This window comes from Polypterus senegalus, chromosome 6, assembly GCF_016835505.1.
Source record: "Polypterus senegalus isolate Bchr_013 chromosome 6, ASM1683550v1, whole genome shotgun sequence".
NCBI classification, from domain to species: Eukaryota; Metazoa; Chordata; class Cladistia; order Polypteriformes; family Polypteridae; genus Polypterus; species Polypterus senegalus.
Genome location: NC_053159.1, coordinates 41,776,113 through 41,797,453, shown reverse-complemented (window position 1 = coordinate 41,797,453; position 21,341 = coordinate 41,776,113).

Below are 21,341 nucleotides of genomic sequence, written 5' to 3'. Positions count from 1 at the left end.
ATTGTGGTAAGCGAAGGTGTAAAAGTTATTAATTATTTCAAATCTCATTTCAATCCACGATGACGAAACGATGTAATGAAATGAGTATCCAACATTAAGCACTTCATTTACATACTAAACTATCCAGAGGTTAAGAAATAGTTTTGTTTTTTTTTTTAAACTATGTAGTGAATTACTGGTCTTCTTCACTTTAAATAACTCAAGACAGCATTTTGTTGACTGTTTTAACCAATTCATCATGGCTAATGAGGCTTGTGTATCTGGCAGATTTTTTTTTTAAAACTGAATTGAATTAACTTGTCACAACAGAGAAGAATATGACATTTATTAGCACAAAGGATGAAATATCATTCTTCAATAAGAAACTAGAATTCTAGATAATAATTTTGATATCTTCTCAACATTACATTAATTTTTAAGAGAAATGAATGCTAAAATCCACAAAGAAGTTTCTAGTGCAGTTTTATATCACTTATGTTTATTGCAGTCATCGCTCTTTCAATAATTTCTTAAACCCAATGATGATAATTCTTGGGTTCAAAATCCATTTATAATTACAGCTAAGCCTGTCAGCTTCACTACAAAAGCCCAATTGATTAAATTAATGACTCTGATTTGAAATAGAAATATAAGGAACTTCCATTAAATAATTTCTAGACTACCATAATAAAATAATTCTTCAATGTTTCAAAATGGGGAATTCAAATACTGCTTCATTTTACCATCACTTATTCGTGCAAGGCTGGATTTCTGGATTATTCTGAAGTAAAATCAAAGTATAGGAATAGACTTGATGCTATTCTAGATATGAGTAGAGGGGAAAAAATAAAAAGGTAAACCATCTCAGGAAATGTATGAGAAAAAATCAAAGTTAAAACTGGAGTGCAAGGGTCAGAACCAGGAGATTGATAGTAAAGAAATAACTCCGCCTAAACAAACTCAAAAAATAAAAGCCAAAAAGTATGCAAAAGTCTTTGCTCTGAAAACCTTTTAAAGGAATACTCCTCCCAAAAATTATATTTTGTTAATGTCAATTACCCCATGTAGTTTGTAGAGGTGGCCAAGAAAAATGTTTACTCATGTGTTTGTGGAAAAATGACATACCAAAGCTGGACAGTGACAAACATTGTGAAAAAAGTTCATCAAAAAAGAAATCTCGTGTTGCATAATTCACATGTCTGATATCTACCTGCATTGTCAACATGTGCAAAAGGTGAACATTTCTCCCTAAAATATTATTAACAGTTGCTTCTTGAAAACTCTACATTGAATGTAAACAGGAAAGATGTTGTTCCAACATTGTTGTGTGTTTGAATTAAAGACAGGTTTCTTGAGCAATAAAAGGATAGCAGATCTTCAATTCATGGAAAATTTATGTAAATGCCAAGCAGCATGATAGATTGATTATAATACTGTCCACATCAGCACTCCACTGTTTCTGTTGCAGTCTTACTGGCATACTGCACCAAAAATGGTGGCACTTTATTCACTTTTGTTTTGTTGCATATGCAATGGCACTTTATTAGTGTCCGTCTCCTTGACCATCTCTTGTGTTACCTTTCACAGTGGGTTAGTAGCTCAATTTGTTTACACTTTGATATGAGGCAGGCTTAGGCAAGGATCTTATCTGCCATGGAAATTTATTTGAAAATATTGGTAGTAGTGACATTACTCCACAGACTGTCTTTCCCTGATAATTAAGTGTGATCTTTTTCCAAACAGGGAAAACAATGGTACATGTGACCCAATGCATGTGATTGTTTGTTTATGTGACTCAATATGTATACCAGTATTTTAATGTAGTGGTATTCAAATCTTATTTTTTCATAAAAGGCATCTTATTAACAGCCAAGTATCACATTCCATTGGTCCTTCCATTTTAACAAAGATTATATTATATTAACTTTTTCTGTCCATGTATTAAAACCTTTCGCAATCAATATACTATCAAAATTCTAATATTTCTCCATATTTTTGTTATGATAGATTAGTCAGATACATATTGCAAAATAGAAATATTGTACATTTTCTCACCTCTGCTGCCTCAATTTATTATATTTTCTCTTCCCTACAACATTCTGTATATATTTCTTCATCCTTTTGTTATAATTTAGACAGGCTATATAATATGCTGAAACACAATAAAAATTAAATAAATGTAATTATTAATATATTGTGGTATATTTAACCTCACATATAATCATCGCATTAGTCCTCTAGAAAGTCTAGACTGAAAATTATATAAGTCTAGACTGAAAAGTATAGCCATACAGTAATTTTTAAATGTTTCCTATAAACACTTTAAGGTAGCAGCAAACATTTACTGAGCAATGGTTGGTATAATTTAGAAGTGCACAACTTTTAAATAATTGCATTTGTTTCAAAATTATGAGTATCCAATATGTCAATGTGGAATTTTCGAATTTTCTCTCTCTCTCTATAGAGTTTACTCAAATAAAAATGATAGTTTGGAATTATAACTTGGCCCAGTATAAATAACTATAGACAGGTATATGAGTATGCCCTGCAATACTTTTTTAAAGTGAAGAAAACTCCCAGACTCATCTTAGCAGTCCACTAGATGCTGCAGCTGATAGAACAGAATAGTCTTTGTAGTAATTGCACAATATGTAGTGAAATTTAGTGGCAGCTTTCAATACAGCATAAATTAGGCATACTGTAAGTATGGTATTAATATAAACATAGCTTGTGCTAACTACAGTATATGAAAAGAAATCATTAAAAATAACAAACTTAAAATGCATAAAAATAGGCAGTAATATATACACATACACATTGCCTGACCTAGTTGTATAAAACAAGTCCATAAAAAGAAAAAACTATAAGGCATACAGAGGTAGTTGTACCCAGAAATGAGGACTTCCTGAAAATTCCTACTTGGTGCTGATTTTAAAGCAAAAATAGCCCTAGGATAAAAACTGCCTTTGAGCCTGAGGTCTGGGCATACACAGACCTGTAATGACTGCCAGAGAGCCACAAAATGAACAAATGATGATTAGGGTGATATTAGTATGCCTGCAGAGACAATGGGAAAGGTAAATGTCAGCTATTGACAGAATGTGAGTTCCAGTGATCCCTCGTGCAATATTTATGTCTCTTTAGAGATCCTTTTTATCTGCCACAGAGTAAGTGGAGTACCACACCATCAGAGAGTAAGTGAGGACACTCTCTATGGAACATTAGTAGTAGTAGGACATCAGCAGCTGCTAAGGCAGAATGAATTTCTTTCATGCTCTGTGGAAATAAAGCTGATGCTGTGCCCTCTTGACCATTGATGTAACACTGGTCATCCATGAGATGTCATCTACAATATAAGTTCCCAATAATACAAAGGCAGGGAACTCTTTCTACTGTCTTCACATTTATAGTAAGTGCTGCCAGGTCATTCTTGTGCCTCTTGAAATCAATTATTAAATTCTTTTGAGCACCAGGTTATTCAAGGCCCATTCTATCAGGCCCCTCACCTCATTTCTGTAGGCTGACTAATCGCTGTCCAAAATCAGATGAAATTTATGTTGTGTCATCTGTGAGCTTAATGAAGATGTTATTTGAATGAGTCAGAACAAAATCACAGGGATAGAGGAAGTACAGAAGGGGGCTCAGCATACAGACATGGAGTGAGGACCTAATCTGACTGTCTGGTGACATTCTTTTAGAAAGTCCACAAGCTAGAGGATTTACTAATCCCCAGGTCCAGAAATGTAGTGATTGTTCTACTTAGAATTGAACATCTATAGCTTACATTGGGAAATGATTTAACTTCAACACAAAAGGAATAATTACTGAAATTAACTAAGGAAAAACTAGTCTTCCTGGTACAAACCGAATTCCAAAAAAGTTGGGACACTACTGTATACAAATCGTGAATAAAAACTGAATGCAATGATGTGGAGGTGCCAACTTCTAATATTTTATTCAGAATAGAACATAAATCATGGAACAAAAGTTTAAACTGAGAAAATGTATCATTTTAAGGGAAAAATATGTTGATTCAGAATTTCATGGTGTCAACAAATCCCAAAAAAGTTGGGACAAGGCCATTTTCACCACTGTGTGGCATCTCCCCTTCTTCTTACAACACTCAACAGACGTCTGGGGACCGAGGAGACCAGTTTCTCAAGTTTAGAAATAGGAATGCTCTCCCATTCTTGTCTAATACAGGCCTCTAACTGTTCAATCGTCTTGGGCCTTCTTTGTCGCACCTTCCTCTTTATGATGCGCCAAATGTTCTCTATAGGTGAAAGATCTGGACTGCAGACTGGCCATTTCAGTACCCGGATCCTTCTCCTACGCAGCCATGATGTTGTGATTGATGCAGAATGTGGTCTGGCATTATCTTGTTGAAAAATGCAGGGTCTTCCCTGAAAGAGATGACGTCTGGATGGGAGCATATGTTGTTCTAGAACCTGAATATATTTTTCTGCATTGATGGTGCCTTTCCAGACATGCAAGCTGCCCATGCCACACGCACTCATGCAACCCCAAGGCTTCTGAACTGAGCGTTGATAACAACTTGGGTTGTCCTTGTCCTCTTTGGTCCGGATGACATGGTGTCCCAGATTTCCAAAAAGAACTTCGAATCGTGACTCGTCTGACCACAGAACAGTCTTCCATTTTGCCACACTCCATTTTAAATGATCCCTGGCCCAGTGACAACGCCTGAGCTTGTGGATCTTGCTTAGAAATGGCTTCTTCTTTGCACTGTAGAGTTTCAGCTGGCAACGGCGGATGGCACGGTGGATTGTGTTCACTGACAATGGTTTCTGGAAGTATTCCTGAGCCCATTCTGTGATTTCCTTTACAGTAGCATTCCTGTTTGTGGTGCAGTGTCGTTTAAGGGCCCGGAGATCACGGGCATCCAGTATGGTTTTACGGCCTTGACCCTTACGCACAGAGATTGTTCCAGATTCTCTGAATCTTCGGATGATGTTATGCACAGTTGATGATGATAGATGCAAAGTCTTTGCAATTTTTCGCTGGGTAACACCTTTCTGATATTGCTCCACTATCTTTCTGCGCACCATTGTGGGAATTGGTGATCCTCTAACCATCTTGGCTTCTGAGAGACACTGCCACTCTGAGAAGCTCTTTTTATACCCAATCATGTTGCCAATTGACCTAATTAGTGTTTATTGGTCTTCCAGCTCTTCATTATGCTCAAATTTACTTTTTCCAGCCTCTTATTGCTAATTGTCCCAACTTTTTTGGGATTTGTTGACACCGTGAAATTTTGAATCAACATATTTTTCCTTTAAAATGATACATTTACTCAGATTAAACGTTTGATCTGTCATCTACGTTCTATTACAAATAAAATATTGACATTTGCCATCTCAACATCATTGCATTCAGTTTTTATTCACAATTTGTTTAGTGTCCCAACTTTTTTGGAATCCGGATGTACATTCAGTCACAAACATCTAAGAGTATAACAGACTTGTTATTGCTCAATCTTATGTGTCATATTAGACCTCTGTGAATTTTTTTTCTGCTGCTTAAGGCCACAAATGCACCCTGACCCCGATGTCTGTCCCATTCCATTCCTGTCCGATTAGATTACTGCTGTCTTGAAACGGATCAAATTTTAAAATAAGGGATAAAAGAATCTGTCTAATTGAAATCTGCAGAAAAGCAAGGATTTACTGTATTTCAAAATGTTTTTCTGATGCTATTCTGTCAGCAAACCTGCCAACTTGCTCTCCATCCTGGTCTAAAGCAGCTGATAATTTTACCTAAGTCTTCAAAAGAAACTTTTATTCTGTACTGGGTTCCTTTAAAACTTTTATGTTTAAGAAATTTGAAAAACACTTAGTCACAGGTCTTTCACAAATAACAATAGCACATTAATCAAATGCCTTTTACATTACTTGAATTGGACTCTACTGTCTATAAATGTTATTGAGCCAACACAAGCGTTTTTGGGGTATGTTTTTAACTATATGATATTGTAAACTGCTGGTAAAAAGCATCCACTTAATGAAGTATATTAATTAAAGTAATTGTGTATTAATTAATATGACTTACTGTTACAAAAAATATTTAATAAAGAAAAATAACTATTGAATAAAGTATCTAAAAATGTAAAATGCACAAAGTTTCAAATCAGCTAACTAAGCCCCTGAATGTTACACTATGTGTACATTTTCTTGTTATTGTGAGGCTTTGCTATCATTATAATAATAATCCTCTTCTTGGGTCCCAGTATAATATTGATTTTCTTATTTTGTTTCTCAGATTAAAACGTTTAAGAACCAAGCCCTAGAGGACTTGTTAAAAACCTTATAGCTTTACTGTTTTAAATAATGATAGAAAATGTAGAATTTTTTTTCAACATAATATGACAGCATCAATTTAAGTTTTAATGCTCCAGGATATTAATGATAAACACTTTCAGTTCGCCATCCAAGAACAAATGCAAGTCATTATGAACATTATAGATTAGAATTTGAAAGAATGTTTCTTAAGATGTAAAGCTAAAACTATGAGCAAACCATAAATACAACATTTTAACGATTATGTTTTAATGTTGTCATGTCTGTTAAAAAGGTCATCTTTAAACTGGTGTGTTCTCCTTTAAATGCTAAAGTGCAGTATGGTTGAATAGGCTCATGACACCCCACATGCATATGTGAGTTTTCTTACTGGAAAGTTTGTTTGTGATGTATTAATATTTGTTTTGTTTCTTTGAAAGTTTAATAAAAAAAAAATCATTCTTTTGCAGTCTAAACAAATGCCCAGTGGTGGTGATTTAAATCAACATTATCAGGTCAAACATAAAATGAATAAAAATAAATAATCAACCAAGGCAGTGTTATGATATTTAGCATATAATTTGAAAATACACTATATTATAATTTAAAATATAGTCCTTCAAGCCACAAACAACAGTAATTGCCATGGTACGAATATTATACTTTCCAGTTTGAAAAAAGAAAGAGAAGTACACATGATTAATCTACTTGCATATTTAGAGGACTTTGAGCTATACTCACCCACAATTCACACCACCACCAATCCACTACCACTGTCCGAGAGTAATCATCATGATTTCAGGCAGTGTCAGTATGAGGTTTCTGTCAAAGCAGAATTATTCTACTCCTGGATATAGCCAGGCAACGAAGATGAGGAAGATGAACAAGTCACAGACTGACAAACAGCAAGTTAAGTGGCAAGAGAATAAAGATGCTTAAGAGTGCAGTGTGAAGGGCCTGCCGCAGTGGATATTAGCCACTGGTTTAAATTCATTATATATATCGAGAGTGCTATCCAGTTTAGACACATTCTGCTGAATATGAGTTAAAGTATGGAAAAGGACAAAGCTGTGGCTGCAAAGCCAACCTTCTCTCCTCTCCTGCTCTAGACCAGGGACCTCATGTATAAACGGTGCATACGAACAAAAATGTAGCATACTTCCGTTTCCACACTCAAATCGCAATGTATAAAACCTAAACTTGGTGTAAAGCCATTGTGACAGGCGCCTGGTGTCCATGCCCAGCCGGGACGCCCCTGCACACTGTATTCAGGGGGAGCAGCCCTGGACAATGCAATACCTCCCCCTGAACTCTAGATGGCCGTCCCCCTGGGCTGGTGTAGTGCCTTGGTTTCTCACAGGGCTCCCTGGGAATTGGAGTTGGGGGCAGCCCTGTTGGGTCCCGCAGGTACTGCCAAGGGGTGCTGTGTTTGGGACTCCTGAGCCTGTGTGGGCAACAGCTTCATCACACCTGGAAGTGTCGCTGGATCTTGGTGATCAAACACCTGGAGCACTTCCAGGTGACCTATAAAAGGGAGCCAGCAACCACCACTCATCGGCCAGAGTCGGGTGGAGGAGGACAAGGTTGCGAGGGAGGAGTGGTGGTGCCAAGGAAGAGAAGATTAGAGTGCTTGTGCTGTACTGGTGTTTGGGTCTGTGTTGTGGCTGGGGGGAGTACGGGGAAGACGTGCCCTCCAGCTGAAGAGTAATAAAAATCCTTTTATTTTACACGTGCCTCCCGTGTCCAATCTGTGTCGGGTCAGGCGCTATATAGTGCCTTTCACACCATGCACATTTTCACGCTAGCTCAAACCCTGCCGTACACAAGTTCTCCGCTTGGTTTTGCAAACTGGCGGCACCCAGCATCAAAGCAGTGCTTTTGTTCCAGTGTGGTTTCCCTTTCTGTTTTAAATCCATGTCCCTGATGCGGTTTTATCATATACACTGAAAATTAACTGCATATTGTTAATTAATTTAAGGCATCTGATTGTAATTAACCTGTAACAATATAATGGTCCACGGAATAGCCAAACTATTCCAAATACCATAGCTGCTTTAGCGTTGTTACTCTCACTGCACCTGCTTCTTCTTCTTTCGGCTGCTCCCGTTAGGGATTGCCACAGTGGATCATCTTTTTCTATATTACTTTCACTGCACCACTCGGAGTGTTTATATCACTGTATCTGAGTGGGGAATCACAGCTCTACAGCAGGTGATTGGAAAGAGAATTATTGGTATGCAGCATCAAGCACACGCTGCCTCAGCCATGCTGCCTATTTGAACTGCTCTCATGCGACAAACGCTTCAGAGCCTTTCCTGTACTGACCTCACGGCTCAGAAACAGTTTCATCCCTAGAAGTATAAATGCAATCAATCAGTTCATCAAGTGCTCCTTGTAGAACTGTTTGTACTTATAAGTACAATTACCTCACTGTAAACTTGCGATACAGTTATAATATTGAACAACCTTAGGTACTTTATAAAGTGCATATTTACACATGATGACGATATAATTTTTAAGATGAAATGTAGCAAACTATGTTTATTATATAATACAGATAAAACTTTAATTTCATTTAAATAATCTATATTGTTAATAATTAAACATGTGAGGACACGGTGTCGCAACGCTAGCAAGGAGCTGGCGCTCCATTCATGGATTGTTCCTGCCTTGTGCTATATTCTTGCTAGGGCTGGTGCAACACTGGAAGGATAGATGGATAGAATAATTAAACATATACTATGAAGATATTTCAATGTTCCTTAAAAGTTTTGAAGAATCGGCGTTCTCCGTTGAACGGATAGCTCAACGTCTATTACGGAGCTGATTGTGTGGAGATTGGGTATTTGGAGAAAGAAAATGAAGGACAGGAATTGGGGGTTAGTATGTTTGAAAGAGACAGTGTTGCTGCAATAAATTATTTTGTCGAAGGTTACACACGGCACAGCAAGTATCTTACGTGAGGCATGAACAATCACTGCGCCACCGTGTTCCCATGTTTAGTACATGCTTTAATTCCTATCATCATGAAAATGATATTAAGTATACATTTAAATTATTCAGAGAGCTGTAATATCATGAATGTAATGGCTTCTCTGTCCTGTCGGAGGAAGAGAAAGCCCGTTTAAGAAGCACGTAGTGATTCACACACATAGAGCACATAGAAGAATACATACAAAACAAAACATTTAATGTGCTACTTTAGTTACAATGGGATTTGAGAAACTAGTAGATTAAATGATTTTCAGATGAAGTTTATGATGTTCTATTTAATGAAAAATTAAACTACGTGATTAAAGTGGAAATTTCGAGATTAAAGTTGACATTTCAACTTGTGTCCCTATTTTTTTCTTTTCTCTGTATCCTAATAAGCTTTCATATGACACTCAGACAGTGGGCAATGACTCGCCTTTTCACGGTGCCTATGATATCTGACAACTTCTTTTTTATTTCGGGCACTGTGCAAACTTTGTGAACTTGAGCTTTCGAGTTTCTCTGACACTCTATGTCACACGATCAATGTTTTTCCATGCCTCCACTTGGTATTCACTGAAATTCTTCTATTTCCCCCGTGCTTTTGCTATTGCCTTTTCACAGAATGCTGAGTTTAAGGGTTATTTATATTGATTTGCATATTCAAAAAGGTGTAATTCTGGGAGGAGTTTGGGGAGTGGCAGCCAACGTGTGCACATGCGTGGAGTGGAAGAACGTGGAAGTTGTCGAACGCACAGATTTATGCATCTGGATTTTTTTGTGCATACGCACATTTCCGCTTTTGTCCATTCGCCAAGTTTTAGTGTGAATTCTGCACACGGCGTTATGCATGAGGCCCCAGCTCTTCCAAACACAAGGCTAAAACAGTAAGATGAGGGAAAAAGATATAGCATTGCTCCTGAGTATGAAGCCCAAATTGAATTAACACAAGAGATTGCTCATTAGGATCCTTTCGTTATCTCCATAAAATGAACACAGACAGTAAGATGACCCTATAAAGCACCTAGAGGAGAATGTCAGTTACGCCAACAGTCTGTGTCTGATATTAGAAAGTACCATCAGCAGCCATTAATAAGTGGTCCACTTATTACTTGGGGGTTCACTTTATTGGCATGTTTGACTGGTCTCAACACAAAAGAACTATATAAGAAAGGACAGAGCTGGCTCTTTTCCCTTAGGAAACTGCAGTCCTTTAATACTGAAACTGATATCTTCATATCTCTGCAAGTCTGTGACAGCCAGTGCGATTTTCTACACTATGGTGTACTGGGCTAGTAACATTACCCAAAGAGATCCCCACCAAATTAGCAAGCTAATTAAAAGGGTAGGTTCAGTTATTGGGCACACTCTGGACCCCCTGGAGGTAGTAGCAAAGGAAGGAATTAAAACAAAACTGAGTGCCATTATGAATAATGCTGCACATCCTCTCTCTGATACACCAACACTAAGTACTTTCAACCAACAAATCATTCAGCAAAAGTGTGTCAAGAAACGTGCTTGCTTTTTAGTCATTCTGGCGTGTGTTCAGGCCATAGTGTGCGTGTATATTTATTTATTTATCTACCTATTTATGTATTTGTTTATTTATTTAAAAGCTCTTCTGTAAAAAAAATCAGCACAAAAATAAAGACAAAGTTCTATCTATCTATCTATCTATCTATCTATCTATCTATCTATCTATCTATCTATCTATCTATCTGTCTATCTGCTGGACACCTCATAGCCACGGACTACAAAACAGATGCTAGTGAGCCATATAACTGCCCCCCCCACTCAGCTCCAAGCAGAAAGAAAATTTACAGAGGACCCAAACCATCCATTTCAGATTTCACCATTGCAGATCCATGATAGTTTATGAGGCTTAAAAATTGTATGCCAGTAGATGCTACTGAACTCTCAAACACCAGGTTCTACTTAAACATTTAAAGTAAAGAGGCTCTAACTAATTGCAAATTTGTACTGTAACTCCCTATACTCCTTTATAGACACAATGTGATCATTGATTGAACACTACAGGCAGCCCCATCTTATGGCACTATAGAAAATAACAGAGGTTATGAACAGTCCTAATATACATAGTGGTGCCTTCCAATGATTTGCCTTAACACTAGAATTACCAGAGCCTACGAAAAAACTCGTAATTCCGTCCCACCTTAAACTGCTTCTTAAATCCCTTCACACCTCTTCGCCAGCGCCCTTTGTTCTCTAAATGTGCTGATAAAGAGAAGCCGGCTATTCCATCCCCCCACCAATTTAGAACGTGCACGAACTTCTCTCAGCTCATGCCTTGATTGAGTATCTGGGAGTGAAGTGGAGTTTTAGAGTGGAAATAATAGATCGTTGTTTGGAACACACGCATTTCATGTCTGTTCCGTTTCTACAGTAATCTGTGTAAACGCATTGTTAAAACAGAAACGTTTTTTTATATTCTAGTAGTAGATGACAAAATGTAGGCATAAACTATATAATGTATGAAACCTGAAGTCCAAATAGCAAAGAAACATTTTCACAAAAATAACACAATTGCACTTTTATTCAAACATATAACTGCAGAAACAAAAAGCCGCCTTAACATGCGACATTGACACCAGTTTACTGTAACTGACTCCGTGGCTCAATAGACTCAGCCCCTGCTTGTGAATCAAGGGATCGCGGGTTCGATCCTGAGCCCCTCCGTTTTGAGAAGTAAACTGCTCTTATTCTCTTACTGTTTTAGGATAAAAGCATACATTTGATTTCAGTCTGTAACAGCCGGTGCAATTTATGATCCATGTAAAGGTTAGCTTTTTTTTTTATTCACTTTTCACTCTCTCAGTCGCGTTCAGAATCAATCCATACAACCCCATCTGACACGGCTGTTTTCACTAAAGACGCGCTATAGCTCTGCAGTGTACCACGATGCATACTAACGCCCTACACCCGACCCACCAACCGGGTTCTGACACACAAACGCTGGCGAAGCTGCCTTCTTCGTATCTCACCGTCACAGGAACATATATTGGTGTAAGAAAGTACACTGTCAGGTGCTCATTCAGTGTGATAGAAATCATAGCACAGAGAGGTGTGTGCACTGCAACAATTACACATGTCGTAAATGTAGGAAGGACGGTCCTTGGGTGTGTGGAACTGTTAATATTTGAATGTGATGATTTCATATAGCACGGAATGAAAATCAGCACTTCTTAGCATTGCACCATGCAAGCTGTCATATCAATCGCCTACTGTAACTTGCTTTCTTTTTTCTTCGGTTATACAGGTAGTCTTACACTTGTTTTGTTTGCGAAATGAAGTGTCTGCGTGCACTTTTCGTGGCATTACACGTGTATTTTTTGAGCATGCCCGTTTGAGCAGTATAAAAAGTATTGAAAAGTATAACAAAACAACGGGCAGATGGGGAGTGTCTGATGATTGCATATAGCGCCGAACTTACTGCTCTTTACTATTCTCTCCTCTGCGTGCCCTGGAGTACAAAAGAAACAGAATACAGACGCGCTATAGCTCTGCAGTGTACCACGATGCATACTAACGCCCCCACCGGTTCTGACACACAGACGCTGGCGAAGCTGCCTTCTTCGTATCTCACCGTCACTTGATTTTCTTTTTATTCAGTTTTATTGAGTGTTCCTGCCAGTCCCCGCATGTTGCTGTATGCTGGATATGTTCATATGTATTGTCTCTTTCTTTCAGGTGTGTAATAGAAACCACAGCATAGAGAGAAGTGTGTACACTGCTTCTTACAGGAAAAGGCGATGGAAAAAGTGCACTTGAATAAAAGTGCACTTTTGTTATACTTTTACACCAATATATGTTCCTGTGTTTGAACGACACGGGCAGATGGGGAGTGTCTGATGATTGCATATAGCGCCGAAGTTACTGGTCTTTACCATTCTTTCCTCTGCATGTCCTGTAGTACAAAAGAAAAGCATACAGCAACATGCGGGGACTGGCAGGAACACTCAATAAAACGAAAAGCAAGTGACGGTGAGATACGAAGAAGGCAGCTTCGCCAGCGTTTGTGTGTCAGAACCAGGGGGTCGGGGGGGGGTGATTGTGCGTTAGTATGCATCGTGGTACACTGCAGAGCTATAGCGCGTCTTTAGTGAAAACAGCCGTGTCAGATGGGGTTGTATGGATTGATTCTGAACGCGACTGAGAGAGTGAAAAGTGAATAAAAAAAAGCTAACCTTTACATGGATCATAAATTGCACCGGCTGTTACAGACTGAAATCAAATGTATGCTTTTATCCTAAAACAGTAAGAATAAGAGCAGTTTACTTCTCAAAACGGAGGGGCGCAGGATCGAACCCGCGACCCCTTGATTACCAAACGGGGGCTGAATCTATTGAGCCACGGACTCAGTTACAGTAAACTGGTGTCAATGTCGCATGTTAAGGCGGCTTTTTGTTTCTGCAGTTATATGTTTGAATAAAAGTGCAATTGTGTTGTTCTTGTGAAAATGTTTCTTTGCTATTTGGACTTCAGGCTTCATACATTATATAGTTTATGCCTACATTTTGTCATCTACTACTAGAATATAAATAAACGTTTCTGTTTTAACAATGTGTTTACGCAGATTACTGTAGAAACGGAACAGACATGAAATGCGTGTGTTCCAAACAACGATCTATTATTTCCACTCTAAAACTCCACTTCACTCCCAGATACTCAATCAAGGCCTGAGCTGAGAGAAGTTCGTGCACGTTCTAAATTGGTGGGGGGATGGAATAGCCGGCTGCTCCGAGCTTCTCTTTATCAGCACATTTAGAAAACAAAGGGCGCTGGCGGAGAGGTGTGAAGGGATTTAAGAAGCAGTTTAAGGTGGGACGGAATTACGAGTTTTTTCGTAGGCTCTGGTAATTCTAGTGTTAAAAGTCTGTGGGCATGATTGAACAGCTGGGTGAAAAAGGAAGTTGTAGATCTACAGTTTGGATCATATGTAGTCAGATTTTTGTTTAGACTGCAATGACCTGAAGGCAAACTTTAAAAGGTCAGAAACCCTGTTTTAACTTTTTAGAGTTTTCTGACCTGCTTGAATTTGAACTGCAGGTGGAATGTATGGATTCAAAAGTAGGCTGTGGGATCACAATTGAGTGAACATTGCGAAGGACTGCAAACCCTGCCTGCAGTAGTTTGTCAGCTGCCATATAAGAGCCAAAGACACCTGAGGAAACTAAAGCATACTGCCCCTGCTGTGAAAATAACCAACATTATCTTAATCAGTGTGTCAAATTACCCAGCTGGCAGCTGACTAGAAAGGCACTTGGATTAAATCTGTAAACAGATGCTGGAGATATAGTTGGAAACACCAGGCAGCTCAATGTTGTTAAAAACCAAGTTCAAGACCTGTAAAGGCATTTCACTATCAGGTCAAGATCAAGAAGCCGTCATCTTTTTGGAGGCCAAAACAGTGAGGATAAAGATGGATGCTGTCCTTGTAAAATGCAGGGTTACTGAAGCTTGTATGGACAGTTTATGTGAAGGAGTTGAATCCCGAAGAAGACAAATGGTACATGACCACATCACATGGTTTACCATAATGGCAAGAAAAGAGTAGTGTTTAACTGCTCCCTGCAGTATAAAAGCTACAATATCTTGCGTGTTCCAGATTTAGGGCCTACCATATTTAGTGTCTTATTATGTTTTAGACAAAATGCCATTGCAGTCATTAGTGATATCTGAGCTATGTTTCATCAGGTAAAGCTGCTGCCAGAAGACAGACTACAGTTTTGATTTATTTGGAGGAATATGCCAGAAAACTTCCCAGTTTAAGTTTATGAGTAGTAGGTTCTTCATTTTGGCACAACACGCAGGCCTTACTGTGGTGCCCTTGCCTTGCTGAAACATGTTTTTGATTGCATGCAACCTGAAAAATTGTATATATATATATATATATATATATATATATATCTATACTAATAAAGGCAAAGCCCTCACTCACTCACTCACTCACTCACTCACTCACTCACTCACTGACTCATCACTAATTCTCCAACTTCCCGTGTAGGTAGAAGGCTGAAATTTGGCAGGCTTATTCCTTACAGCTTACTTACAAAAGTTAAGCAGGTTTCATTTCGAAATTCTACACGTAATGGTCATAACGGTCGATAACGGTCGACAACGTCCGCCATGTTTAACTTTCTTATTTATGGCCCCATCTTCACGAAATTTGATAGGTGGCTTCCCTGCACTAACCAAAACCAATGTACATACTTATTTCGGTGGTATGATGCCACTGTCGGCCGCCATATTGAATTTTCCAAACGTCACTAATTCTCCAACTTCCTGTGTAGGTAGAAGGCTGAAATTTGGCAGGCTCATTCCTTACAGCTTACTAACAAAAGTTAAGCAGGTTTCATTTCGAAATTCTGCTCATAACGGTCATAATGGTCAACAACGTCCGCCATGTTGAACTTTCTTATTCATGGCCCCATCTTCACGAAATTTGGTAGGCAGCTTCCCTGCGCTAACCAAAACCAATGTACATACTTATTTTGGTGGTATGACGCCACTGTCGGCCGCCATATTGAACTTTCCAACGTCACTAATTCTCCAACTTCCCGTGTAGGTAGAAGGCTGAAATTTGGCAGGCTTATTCCTTACAGCTTACTTACAAAAGTTAAGCAGGTTTCATTTTGAAATTCTACACATAACGGTCATAACGGTCGATAACGGTCGACAACATCCTCCATGTTGAACTTTCTTATTTATGGCCCCATCTTCACGAAATTTGGCAGGCGGCTTCCCTGCGCTAACCGAAACCGATGTACGTACTTATTTCGATGGTATGATGCCACTGTCGGCCGCCATATTGAACTTTTCAACAGTCTTTGTTACTTATGGGCCCATCTTCAAGAAATTTGGTACGCGGGTTCCCAATGCTAACTGAATCCTACTTACGTACATATAATTGTCCATAGCCTGCAGCTCAGTCACCGTGTGAGGTGGCATTGGGTCCCCCATCCCAACGCCTCCCACGTTGTTGGCTGCCTGCCTATATAAGGCCGTCCATCGCTCCGGTCTCTTCATTCCCTTCCTTGCTTCGCCACGGGATTCACGCTCTCCCTGCTGATAACTACAGCCTTTTTATTTAATCCACAGCTTCTTCGCTGTTTTATTGTTCATTTATTACGATTATAGTTATTGTGCAGGTATTTTAGACTTACTTTACATTGTTCAGGTACCCATTTCCTTTATCATTCCAACCTAACCCGCATTAACATGTCTATTGAGGTGATAACCATCGATCAAAGAATTGTCATTTACCGAGTAGTTTCCATGCCCGGAGATGGCACCTATCTTTTCCATTCTCTTTGTTACATATTGCACGGCCATATCAGGCTCACTCTTGATATCTGGAGGAACATTGTGTCTTATGTATTGAATGACTGGGACAGGTTCAAGGTGTGGACTGATGACGGTACAGGAGATAATTATACTACACAGGAGCACTATAAGAGTGAAATGCTTAAGCCCTTCACCTACGCATCTGCATGTGAGTTGATGGCTGCCGCTGAATTGTTCAGTTGTCGCTTTCAAGTGGACCGAAATGGCCAAACATTTTACACCTTTGGACAACCGCCAATGCCTCTTAAACATCTTAGATTGACAGGTGACGATTTCAGTAGTGGATACTTTGATGTTTATGAATGTTTAAACTCTCAAAAGCTGGATTTGAAGTTATCGATGAAACTGGTTGTATACTTACAACGCTTCACAGATGCTGAATGTCACTTCAACACAAGCCCTACAAATACTGTCGTAATTGAAACAAACCATGAAACTCAAACCGATTATGACAGCAGCAATCCAAGCTATGAGATTTGAAACAAAATTACTGTTCACATGGCCAACTGTACTTGCATGCTTAAGAGTAAGCTCAGCGCACAGCTTGGTCATATTACAACCGGAGGGCCGAACTTACAATGTGGTATACAAAGAGATCCTTAACAAATAATTATTGGCATATTTTCCCTCAGTTTAAAAAGGTTTAATTTTCTTCTTAATAAAACTTTTAAGGCAGTACTTCGCCGCTGCGAAGTATGGTTATTTTGCTATATACATATATAGATATGATATAGATATAATGTGTGTGTGTATGTGGTATATATATATATAGATATATAGATATATATATATATAGATATATATATATATATAGATATAGATATATATACTGTATATATAATGTGTGTGTATGTATGTATGTGTGTAATATATATATATATATATATATATGACAGCAACACTCATAACAGTGACAAAACAATTACATTGACGATCATGTTACGTTATTTTCAAGATGTTTCCTTTTCTTTATCATTACTTCTTTAACACACTACTTCTCGCTGCGTAAGCGTGGTATTTTGCTATATATATATATATATATATATATATATATATATATATATATATATATACATACATATATATATATAGTGGAAAACCAGCCCGAACACCAACAGGTAGACACCAACAGTTCCAAAACACACACATATTTATTTACACTATTTACAATGAACACAACCCAGTGTCCTTTCACCAAACACCCCTATGTTCAGGCCTTTCAATATTCCTTTTCTTCAAAGGCTCCATTCCTCTCCTCCGAGATTCGTCCTCTTCCTCCCGACTCCGGCTGGCCATTTATGGGCACCGAGAAAACCCTGGAGCGGATCAAACTCCGTTTCTACTGTCCGGGAATCAATGAGGAGGTTTGTCGCTTTTGCACTTCTTGCCCGGTGTGTCAATTGCAACGAATTCCTAGGAGGAACCATGCTCCTCTCATATCTATTCCCCTGATTGATGTTCCCTTCCACAGAATTGGGGTTGATTTAGTTGGACCCCAAGAGCCCTCAGCCCGAGGACACAAGTACATTTTAGTCCTCGTGGATTACGCTACCAAATACCCCGAAGCTGTTCTGTTGCGCTCAGCCACTTCCAAAGCCATCGCACGAGAATTACTAGGGGTCTTTTCATGTGTGGGCATCCCCAAAGAAGTCTTGACAGACCAGGGGACGCCCTTTACCTTGGAGACATTCAAGGAGACTGCCAAGTTATTGAAAATAAAGCATTTAAAGACCACAGAATATCGCCTTCAAACCGACAGTTTGGTGGAAAGGTTCAATCAAACTCTCAAACAAATCAAATACTGTGTAAGGTTGTCAGCGATTATGGAAGGAACTGGTATCAGCTCCTCCCCCTCGTCCTTTTTGCCTATTGGGAAGTCCCTCAAGCCTCCACGGGGTTCTCCCCTTTTGAATCACTGTATGGGCAACAACCCTGGGGCATATTAGACATCTTAAAAGAAGGATGGGAAGAAGAGGCTCTTCCCTCTACAAATATATTAGAATATATCGCGCAGTTACACGATAGATTTGGTAAGATTCGCCACCTCCTTAAAAAACACATGGAAGAGGCTCAAGCAGCACAGGTCTGTTATTACGACCGCGGCACGTCTCTCCAGGAGTTCCGCCCGGGAGATCGGGTCATGGTCCTAGCACCTACCTCCCACTCTAAGTTACTTGCCCATTTGCAAGGTCCCTACGAAGTTAAGGAGAGGAAAGGACTTGTCGACTATTTGGTAAGTCAACCCAATTGTCGGCCGAGGGAGCAGGTTTATCATGTAAACCTGCTGAAATCGTGGAAGGACAGGGATCCTGATCCCTCCTCTGGTCAGCCCCACTCACTCTTTGCTTACATGGCTAGCCTTAACTTCGGAGCGGATTTAAGTCCCAGACAATGACGGGAGCTGGAAGCAGTTATCCTGTCTGTCCTGGAGGTAGTGAGTGAAAACCCTGGACAGACCTCTCTGGTTGAGCACGACATTGTGACAGAACCCGGGGTTATAGTCCATGAACTTCCGTATCAGCTTCCTGAGGCAAAAGGGGCTGAAGTGGAGCTTGAGATCAAACACATGCTGGAACTAGGTGTAATTGAGGAAAGTCATAGTCCCTGGTCCAGCCCCATTGTGTTAGTCGCTAAGCCTGATGGGAGTTGGAGGTTTTGCAATGACTTCTGTCAGCTTAATTAAGTCTCCCAATTCGATGCTTATCCAATCCCGTGAGTGGACAACCTCCTCGAGAGGCTTGGACAGGCTCAATATTTGACCACACTGGACATGACAAAGGGGTACTGGCAGGTTCCTTTAACAGACTCCGCGAAGGTTAAGACCGAATTTAGCACCCCTAGCGGACACTGGCAGTATCGTGTCCTTCCATTTGGGTTACACGGGGCTCCAGCTACCTTCCAGCATCTGGTGGACAAAGTGCTCAGGCCCCATAACTCGTACAGTGCTGCCTACCTGGATGACGTGGTCATCTATTGCAGCACATGGAAGGAACACCTACAGCAGGTAAAAGCGGTATTGCAGACACTAAGTGAGGCCGGGCTTTAATTAATGCTAAGAAATGCTTCTTCGGATTGAGCGAAGCCAAGTATTTAGGCTACCTGGTGGGTCGGGGTACTGTGAAACCACAGTGCTCCAAAGTAGATGCCATTTTGAAATGGCCCCGTCCGCAAACCAAGCAGCAGGTCCCAGCCTTTCTCAGGTTAGCGGGGTACTACCACCGGTTTGTGCCCCGGTTCTCAGAGAGAGTGGCGCCCTTGACTGATTTGACAAAGAAGAGAGCCCCAAACATTGTGGTATGGACTGAAAAGGCAGGTGCTGCATTTAGTGACTTGAAGCAGGCCCTTACGTCCGCACCTATTTTGAAAGCTCCTAACTTTTCCTTACCTTTCATCCTCCAGACGGACGCTTCAGACACAGGCCTGGGGGCAGTGCTGAGCCAAAACGTCGATCATGCAGATTACCCCATTATGTTCCTGAGCCGGAAACTGTTGGACTGAAAGACCAGGTTTGCGGCAGTGGAGAGAGAGGCTTTGGCGGTTAAATGGGCGATTACTCAGCTGAGGTACTACCTGCTGGGCTGGGAATTCACCCTTGTCATGGACCATGCTCCTTTACAGTCGATGGCCCTGCACAAGGAGTCGAATCTGTGTCACTTGGTGGTTTCTTGACCTCCAGCCATACAAGTTTTCACTTGTTCATCGTCGGGGCACTCTTCACACCAATGCTGATGCCCTCTCTCGGGTTCACGACCTCTCGGTCAGGGTCGCCCGGGCTGAGGGGGGCACCTTGTCACACACGTGCGCATGGGAGGCAGCTAAAGTGAGTAAGGACAGTTCCGAGACATACCAGGTTGTGGAAGAGTGCTCCGACTATTTTTCTCCCTTGCCTGCAGACCATTCATGGGAGATTCCACCTGGTTCTCTTGACGTCACTTCTGGGACCGAGCCAATGAAAGGAGACCTTGCCGGCTCCGGCCCCTGTGATGTCACATCTGGGCTCGTACCAATGACAGAAGACCTACATGAGCCTTTGACTTCACTTCCTGTCTTCCCCTTTAAAAGCCTCCACCTTTTCCCTATTCCCTCAGTTCTGTTTTGGACTTGGTTTTGTGCACATCAGTGCTGTATTTGCTGAAATTTACTTTTGCAGGCAGGATACCAGATTATACGGGTAGCTGCCCCAAACCTTTATATGACTCTGTCTCGTGTTTGTGACAACATATATATATGTACTGTATATATACATATAATATATATATATATACTGTATGTATATTTATTTATACAGTATATATATATATATAGTCACGCTTGGGTCACAGATTTGCACAGAAACATAGGAGATTGTAGAGACAGGAACTTTATTCAAACACTGCAAACGAACATATGTCTCTTTCAAAAGTTTAAACGTGCTCCTTGACAAGACAGAGATGACAGTTCCATCTCATAATGAAAAGAATGCAAACATATCTTCCTCTTCAAAGGAGTGTGTGCCAGGTGCAGACAATTTCTGGGAAACAGAGAGAGAGAGAGAGAGAGAGAGAAGCAATCAATCAAAAACTGATAGGTGCTGTTCAGGCTTTTAATTATGCAAAGTACCGTGTGGGAAGCATATTGCGCGATGGAGCAGCCGCAAGTAAGCCCAGCAAGTAAGGGAGCAATGTGAAAGTAGTCTTTCAGCGTTTTTTAGAGGAGCGTCCGTATCCTCTAGGGTGGCAATCAGCCCCCTTA